This window comes from Gasterosteus aculeatus, chromosome 18 (assembly GCF_964276395.1).
Source record: "Gasterosteus aculeatus chromosome 18, fGasAcu3.hap1.1, whole genome shotgun sequence".
NCBI classification, from domain to species: Eukaryota; Metazoa; Chordata; class Actinopteri; order Perciformes; family Gasterosteidae; genus Gasterosteus; species Gasterosteus aculeatus.
The window spans coordinates 12,392,135-12,401,399 of NC_135706.1; positions in this window are offsets into that span (position 1 = coordinate 12,392,135).

Consider the following 9,265-nt stretch of genomic DNA (forward strand, 5'->3'; position numbering starts at 1 on the left):
GAAAACCCCAACAACAAGCTCAAAGCTGCACTGAGTCCAGGTGATGATTCTCTGAGGGTTTGTCACGAAGAGCCATCCCAAGTATTACAGCTGCTCTAAAAAATGTTTTACACAAGACAGAAAAGGATTTGGGGCGATGAGACAAGTTGTACAAACAGTCATTTCTGAAATGCAGATGAGCTGCTCCTGCTGGCAAATTAACCGAAAACACACAAATCCATATAAAATCACCTGTATTCTGTTGTTTTTGTTTCTTTCTATAAAATTCTAATCTAATAGGAATTTAAAACCACCTCCTCCACTCCTGGTTGGAGAAAATCCACAAATGCAAAAGAGTTTTCCTCTTTGTAACATCCACATGTTTGTTATTATCTTTTGGAGTCAAGAATAAGGAATGAAGTAGTGTTCTTCAACACTTTGTATCTCCAGACAAACCAGCGTGTGTGTTATGCATTATTATGGTTGACATTCGATGGTGCCTGGGCTCTGGTCAGCACAACTTGTGCAATCTCCACCTGGCCGGCTTCCACTCCACTGCAACTACAAAAACACATGCTCAGTGCTATTGGAAGGGCACTTCAGGTCAAGCCTTGCAAATATAACTATCTCCTTTAAGCTGTTTATTATGTGCGTTTCAACCAAGGAAGGAAACATGCATTTGAAGATACACACAAACAACAAACGTTTGATCCCCCACAACGTAATGTCTTTTTGTATTCCTTCCTAGTGGACTTGCTCACGCCTCGGCACACTTAAGCTGTCGGTGTAATTGGTGTTAGCGCAGCGTGCAGGGAATGTAGAGACGCGGGCGCAGAGGTCACTTCTCTTTGAGTTGATTTTCTATTTTTATTGTCTGTTGACAAGGATTGGGCGTCTGGTCTTCACAGCAAATCGACAATTGCTGCGAAGACCAGTCAACGCATCTTTCCATGCAGCCATGCACGAGAAGAGAGAAACAACGGCAATCAAGAAAGACAACATGAAGAAATGAGTGAAGAAATATAACAAATGTTAAAGCTTCCATACTGTACTTGAAGCAGAAAAAGCACAGTTGTAGTGAAGAACACTATTACTGGTGGGTTCAATAAGTGCTACAGTACCGCACACTATAACTCTCTCTCTCTCTCTAATTCAAACAAGCCTCATTGGCATGAAAGTTAAAGCTACTTTATTTCCAAGGCTGGACTACAAATCATTGAATAAATACATTTCATACCAGAAAACAAATGTCTGTCACCACACACCAACATTTTCCTGGAAGTGGAATCTGTGCTTCTTAATGCGATCTGATTCTTTGGCTTTGTTCTTCTGAACCGATAAGTGTGACGGCTCTATCTGTTTGAGTGAGACCATTCAATGGCTCAGCAGCTCCTGTTTCCCCTTATCCTCGAAAGTCTTCTCGGTGCCACAGGACATCTCCTAAGATGCTCGGCTTTGCAGGAGACCATTGACAGCTTGAAGTGAGTGTCAACGTCTGCAAACTTAACGAAGAATTTTATGGCAACCAAATGTTAACAAGAAAATGCAGATGTTGAAAAATCACTGCAGATCTTTAGAACAAGGGACTCCATATTAAGGAGGGGTATCCTGAAAGGATCCAGCTCAAAGGGGTAATATAATGGTAACTGCAATCAATCCTTTTTGCTGAGATGAAGAAGAATGTATTTTAAATCCCCAAAAGCTGCAGAAGCAGAACCAGAAGATGTCACAAAGAAGGCACCTGTACGGCCTTCACTTTTAGCTACAGAGGGAATCTTGTGGAGTTCACTGAAAAGAATGCTGTGTATGGATGTTCCCACCTCCAAGGCCAATTGGGAATTCCCAACTGCATAATGTTTTCTCTTCTGCAGGTTTATGCACAACCGATGTGTGATCTGTGATTGGATAGCAGGTGATCTCCCCCGGAACGATTTCAACAGGCATTTTGTTTTGTGCTCCCGTTGCATAAGTAAAGGCCTCTATCTTACGTTCTCTCGGCCAGATTCTAAAACAAAAATAATGGCTGAGCCTGAGCCAGTGCTTTTGGCTGCATTCTTCTTTTGATCATGCATTTCTTTTTTTATGCTTGTATAACTATACTGATGTGTGCTTGCTATTATCTGATGATCTACCTCATGTTCACGTCCTTGGGCTGAACATGAGGTGATGAAGCTTTCCTTCAGCCTGCAGACATGAGCATGTGTTTGCAGCATGGTATTAATACAAATGACTGATTACTGTTATGTGTGCCCTTTGTTATGCAATCATTGAAGGGCCTCCCACATCTGTATGAAATGCAAACCCGTGTCCGATAGTTGGTTTAGTAGAGGAGTCTCGCGAAACAAATGGGACAACACAGCGGAATTTGTTTGTTTAGATGGGAGGGTTCAAGTGTCTGCCAATTTTCAAATTTCAGAGAACTACCGATTTGCCGTGCTGACCTATTTTGCAGTTCGAAGAGATGACATTAAGACAAGAAAACAATGCTGATCCAATACCTACTGCAGCAGCGACATGAGACCAGAGAGCATTCCTCTCTTCTTTGGTAGCCACCCCTGATTAGTCATGCCTTATCATATGATCCAACATCTCCTGAGGGTCAAAATAGCCTTTTGCCAAATGCCTGAAAGGCTTGATTTCATATCTTTATCAGAATCCAGTTGCCGAGCTCATGCTGTATCAAGTTGAAAGAACGCTCTGCAGATGTTGTTCGCCCTGGGAGCAATTGATACCAACACACTTTTTATGCAGGGCCACAATCAAGCTTGAGCGAGAAACAGATCAAGGAAAGGAAACAGAGAGAGAGAAAGGGTGAGAGAGAGAGGGAGAGAGACACGAGGTCGCATCAGCTCATTGGTTGTAAATGTAAGTGAGAGCTTTGTGAATTCCCCCTGGAAGAATAAATGTTCTGGTTTTGTATTGGATTACTTTAGAAAGTGTGCTTTCCTCTGCAAGCATGCATCCATATGGAAGGGACAGTTTCTAGATAGAAATAAAACCATCATACCTTCCAAGAAATATTTGATTTGGTATTAGGTCAGATGTTTTAGCTAATTAATCTAATCAGCCAGAAAAACAACAGTGTATTCTCTATAAAATACCTCACCATCGCTGTACGGAAAATGCACTCAGACATGGATCAGTTACTGTGGCTGCAGCCTGTCTCTGGGAGCCAGTTCCATGGAACGACTGTAATAGTTATAGCATAATGTATGACTGCACACTTCCCAGATGACATTTGTATAGCCCACACATGCATAACGGTTTTATTTAACTCTATCATAATGAAAGGTCTAGAATTGGTCCATATCTGAGCTTAATGATGAATCATTAAATAAATTCACAAACAGTCGAGAAATTAGTCAGCAGATCAGGTTCAAGTAATAATCCCCCAACGGACTATACAGTCGGGCCTCCATGTGACCCTGGAAGGATTACGAAAAGCAGCTGGTTATTTGTAGGCAGCCACTTCTAGAAGGGATTCTTGTGTGGCCATCCAGGGTCAGACTTCTATTAAATGCCACACTCATTTGTTTAAACAGTGCGAAAAGAGTGGCTTTACAGTAAGCCTTCATTCCTGGGAAGTAACTGACCCTTTTCTTTTGAAAGTGTATTAATGGAGCTCTGTGGTGTACCAGTTACACAGTAAGTACATACTTAGTATTTTATCTGGTTATAGTATGTGACACGGGTAAAATACACTTCCCATCTTCCCCTTCTTCCTCAGTGTCAGGATGCGCTGTATTCCCGTTACATCTGATGACAGAGCAAGATAACCTGACCTCAGGCACGAAACAGGATATTGTCTGAAGCGTCTTGCATACTAACAAACATAATATTTTAAGATAAAAAAAGCATACAGTCAGTAACACAATCACTCACACAAGAGGTTGCGTCTAATTGCAAATTATTTTTCTCCAATATTCCTCTGTTTATTCAGACACTCGATACGCTTTGCACTGACATCCTTATGCTGCTGCGTTGTTGAGATCAAACTTACTCCCTTCAAAAATTCCAGAGAAAAATAAATAGAGAAATAGCCAAGTGAAGTGAACCCGAAATCTAGGAGGCCATAAACCAACAAATAGTGAGAAGAAAAATGTTTAGGGAGAAGGCTGAGAATGAAAAGCGCAGATAGAAAACAAGATCAGGGAAAAGGGGACTGTGGACAGATGGTTAAAGGGCATTATATGCCCAATTTGTGTGTGATTAAAGAAGCTGGAAAAATCTGTGTAGAGATTAATCAGTGGTCACGAGCACTTGAAGGAAAATAACATTGCAGAAATACAAAGTTGAAGGAAACAAACCCATTTTTTCTGATCTGATACCGTATACAAGAGGTAAGCCAAGAGCTTTTGAAAATATGAACTAACCAGGATGCTGGATAAAAAAGTAAGATTAAAGAATAGAAATGATGATGATCTGCTACTGTCTCTGTCTCCAGATGTTATGTTCCCGTCTGTCCGTCCTTCCCTCTCCATATTTTGGTATTTGCCAAGATCAGTGGAGATGATTTAGATGAGCTTTAATCCGAGGTTCATAACCACGGCGACCTGTCACCATGAGCTCTGTGTGTATCTAATGTCTGCTGATTAATTCACAAAGAGCAAGCTCGCCCTGTAGAGTTGAAAAATGAACATGTTTCATATTTGAAAGAAGATAAAAAGGCAGATATCCTTAAATACAATGTCTGGAGTGTCTCTTACATTCTTTGTCTTCTTGGGATTAATATTGTCTAAACCCCTCAACTTTGTTTCTGTTTGTGTCTTACGTTTTATGAAGTTTTGGTGAAGTTGGACTATCTTAATTTTTCTGTAATATTGTTATTGACAGATTGGTATCGCCCTATTTATATCTATTTAGCTTTGATTTTTTTGCCCATTGAAACAAGTCGGTTTCAGTTATTAGTTGTTAATTTCAAAATGCTAATTTTTTACGTTTCAGCAAATCAAAGATAAAGCTTTTTGACTTCAAGGGAGGCTTTTGTCCTGTTGATCCACGGTCTCCTTCTACTCATCCGTTAATCTAAAAGTGTGCATAAGTTCTGCTCTTACCGTCGATACACTATCTATAATAACAACAACACTATAAATAAAAAATGTGCCAAAACAATGCCTTTTCTAAAGATTTAGCATATGCTTGTGCCACAGCTTCTCTTTTTAAGTATCTTATTAGTCATTCATTCTCTATGCTTTACATTTTGTCTAAGACGTATTGCATTGAAAGGAATGTTAATTGATTCTCAGTTGTATTAACAGCTGCATGAACATTTATTTCCCATCTTGCTTCAGCTCAACGGCTCTGAAGGTGGGAATGCAAGTCTAAAGGTCATCCCTGAGGGGAGGGGGTATAGATTATTGATTATAGAAAACAACATCTACACACCCACCCACACACAAACACACACACACACACACACACACACACACACACACACACACACACACACACACACACACTGTTAGTGATCATAAGTGCGGTCTCCCAGAAAGTCGGGTAAAGGGCGTTGCACGGGGCGTAGAGAGTGGGAGGTTTCTGCACACTCTCTTAAGACGATTCATGAGCTACAAATCACCTCATAACTTTTGGCCGTGTCACAGCCCCCGTCTGCTTATCAGCATCAAAGGACATAACTGCGGCGATGGCGTTCCAAAGAGCTGAACAAAACAATCACGGAAGGGAGTTCACCAAAGATGTGCATTGACATTTTGGAATTTTAGGGGGGGGTAGCAAGAATTTATTTACTTTAGTTGAAGCGGATGTGGTGAGAAATTCTGACCACTGACCAGCCGGACAACACCGGACTTGCAACCATGTCTCACTGATAATGATATGCAGACATCCACCACGAAACCCGAGATTAAAGGATGAACTCACCGTGTCAGCGCTGTGCGTCATTAGACAGTCTAGATTCATTTTGATTTCACCTATTTAATGTTAGTTTATTGCTTTTTCTTTGAATGTGCATTTCCGATTAATATTTAAACCTGTCGCGAATCCATTTGATCTGTAGTGTTTGAGATCTGAGCAGTTTATTATCCAATGGCCCACATGCTAGGATCTTTATTTAAGGGCTTGAAAAAGACTTGAATGGTATTCATTTGAAAACATCACTCATGGATTAGTGCAGTAGTATAGGAGCCTAGGGAGTGGTAAATATTGATGCGGTCGGCGGGATCTAAACAAAAAAAGGTCGATTGGTTACATGGATGGTTATATTTGACAACTTTATTTCTTTTTGCTTTACTCTTTGCTTCTTTGGAAAAAACTGCAGCTGACAACCAGAGGATTATTTTCTTGGGAGGACCAGTATTCTCCGTGGAGGACTCCCGGAGATACCAAGCGTTGTTTTTGTAGCATCCTTTGTTTATTTAGCAACCGTTCAATCCACACAGGAGTTGCAGTCACTGAATGAGGAGTTGCAGTCGCTGAATGATCATATCCAGGCCCTCAGAACAAAGAGATCAACGTCTTTCAAACGAAAGGCAGGACGGCCAAAAACTCAGCTCTCAACTCTGAGTAACTTCGGGAATTTGCTCTCCTGGCTCTTATGTACCAAAAGCTTATAGCCTGGGCCGTCTAACGTGCCAAATTCCCAGGATCCGCTGATGGATCTGCTCATTGAAAGTGTGAAGGAACACAGCGTACGTGGTTGGTGCGTCAAGGATGGCGGGCTGTCCCTACTGGAGGAGGGCCAACCCATCACGGAAATGTAGGTTTGACGTTCATTCATGTATGATCTCAGGTTACTGTAAGTAATTGAGCTTTGACAACTTCAACGCCTCTTAGCTTCAGTTACTGACCCACTTTGTACCGCCCGATGGTCGAGATGACCGGTTGCAGAAAAGAGGTGGTCATTAGAAATAGCCCCGGTTGGTCAACCCAATTGACCTGAAGTGCCTGGTAAATTATTTCCATGGATAATTTGGAAAATGTGGAAAAACATTCTCCACAGTAGAGTGAATAGCTGAAAAGCCATTTGACTGTTTTATATGTATCAAGAGTCTAGTATTTGTTTGTTTGTTCTCGCCCCCACATCCATCATGTCACACAACCTGTTGACATAGGCCATGTGCCATGTAATCCCCACTAGTGCAAGCCCAATGAAATGCCTCGTTATTTATCAATGAGCACCTCATAAAAAAGGGAAGACCATAAAAATGTCACTTCAGGAAGCTAAGCAACAGTGATGCAAAGTGGAAATAGTGGATGAATAAATCAATGCAACAAGAAAGAAATATATAAAACATGAATTTCCCATTACGTCGATTCTTTCTGCATGTCAGCTATATAGCTGTCTATTGTGGTGAGTATTAAACTGTATTAGGCTACATGTGGTGAGTAAAAGCTGAGCATTCAAGGATAAGCTAAGCTGTCTGACTGCTCCTTTTAACCTTATATTGTGCAGGTGTGATGTAAGCTGGAACAGTAGCGCCGCGTCGTCCCAGAGCCACGTAGGACTCCTTGCCACCAAGTGCAGCGTTCTATTGCACCTTCCATTCGACTCTTCTTCTTCAACAGAAATACAATGATACGTTCACTTTCAAGATATCGTCTCCCATTAAAAGTCAAAGACTGGTGATCCAAGTTATGAACAAGTTTCCTCTTCAAATTAACCAAAGCAGAATTTGTAGCCTATATTTACTTTGTTTGGACTTCCCTCTTCCAGTAGTTCCATCCTTCAAGTCTGTCCGCTGGATAAGCTGAGTCACTTTGCGCCCTATAAATCAGGCGCGAGAGCAGACCATGGTCAGGGAGGACAAAGACAGCGTCCTGTCATAGAATCAGTCACTTCCATGAAGGGCAGATTCACTGGGTAATAGCCAGTAACAGTCTTCTTAAGCAAAGTTCAGGAGAATGCCGTTTTCTTTCTCTATGATCACGACGGTTTGGTTTTAGTCGCTATGAGTCATCATACGCCGCCACTGATTCCACCGTTTTAAGACTTTGCTTATTCTTATTGCGTTAGCAGTGACATCATTCCTGCTGCGTGCATTCATTCGAATTTGGGAGGAAGGTTAAGGTCTCCGTTTCCCCACAAATGCTATTATCTCAAAAAATGACATTAGTCTCCGGGTGAGTTAAAGCACACAGCACAATATTTTTATTTTCAATGACAAAAACCATCAGGTACACTCCATGCATGCAAGTTGCACATGACATTTACCAGCATCTGTGTGTACATGATAGATGGATATATTTGTTGAGGAGAAAGACTGTATCTCATCCTTACTCATCATTTAATACTACAACAAATTGTATACAATTGTATAAATTGTATTTATTTTCTATCCCGCCTTTGAAGTCCCAACATCCCCTTCTCATCTCTGCTTTGCCTTCAGGTGTTTGCGTAACCTACAGCGCTCTTGTGCTTGTTGTGGGAAATTACCCCCGGTGACAGAAATGTCTCTGCAGGAGGGGAAACGTCCGGACGAGAAAGTCTCCCCCGTCTCGGACGGAAACCTGCAGCAAACACGGCCGGTGACGCAAAAGGGGCTTCAGGATTATTTTTGGACCGAATCTCCTGTCAGGCCCCGCTGGTGCTCCGTCATTGGGTATCTGACATTTAAGCGGAGGAGATTGGAGCATTTATGAATCCATGTCGGTCGAGGGCTGGAGGGAAACGCAGAGCCTCCGTCGCTGTCACCTCTCAGATGCCGGAATTAAATCCCAACAGTGATCTGTGCCCAGACATTCCTCAGACACGTGGGTGTGATTGTCTACATGGGTGAACAACTGTCTGTTTTGGTGATGAACTGGCAAAGTGGCCAAAGTGTAAGCCTGGTGTATTCTTGAACATGGCTGTCTCCAACGGGGGGGTTAACCTGGAAAGGAAAGAAAACAAATAGAATGAGCGAGTAGAAGAGATCGACAGAGACGCATTAAGGGATGAAGTTAAAAAATCCCAAGATTTGATTTCTTCATTCCTACGGAATCAAACAAAGATGGGACACGGGAGCTTTTGTGTGTTCTAGTCCAGCCTTTTATAGCTTAGTTTTTAGATGGAACTAAAACCTCTAAAAGTGTAACTTCACCCCGAGGTCAGAGGCTCACAGGATGCATGTGTGAGATTGGAGTCGCTCAGGGTCAAATAGCGTTTTTTCATATAAATTCCATGACGCAGATAAGTCCCGATAGTTAACATCAACGGCATTGATCTGTTTATTCAGTGCACATGTCATTCTGTGTACGGCTTTGATGAACACGTGTAAAGAGTGTAAAACGTGTTATTAATACTTACTTTAACATACCTTGTTCCTTCAATCTGTACAAAAAACACATCTCA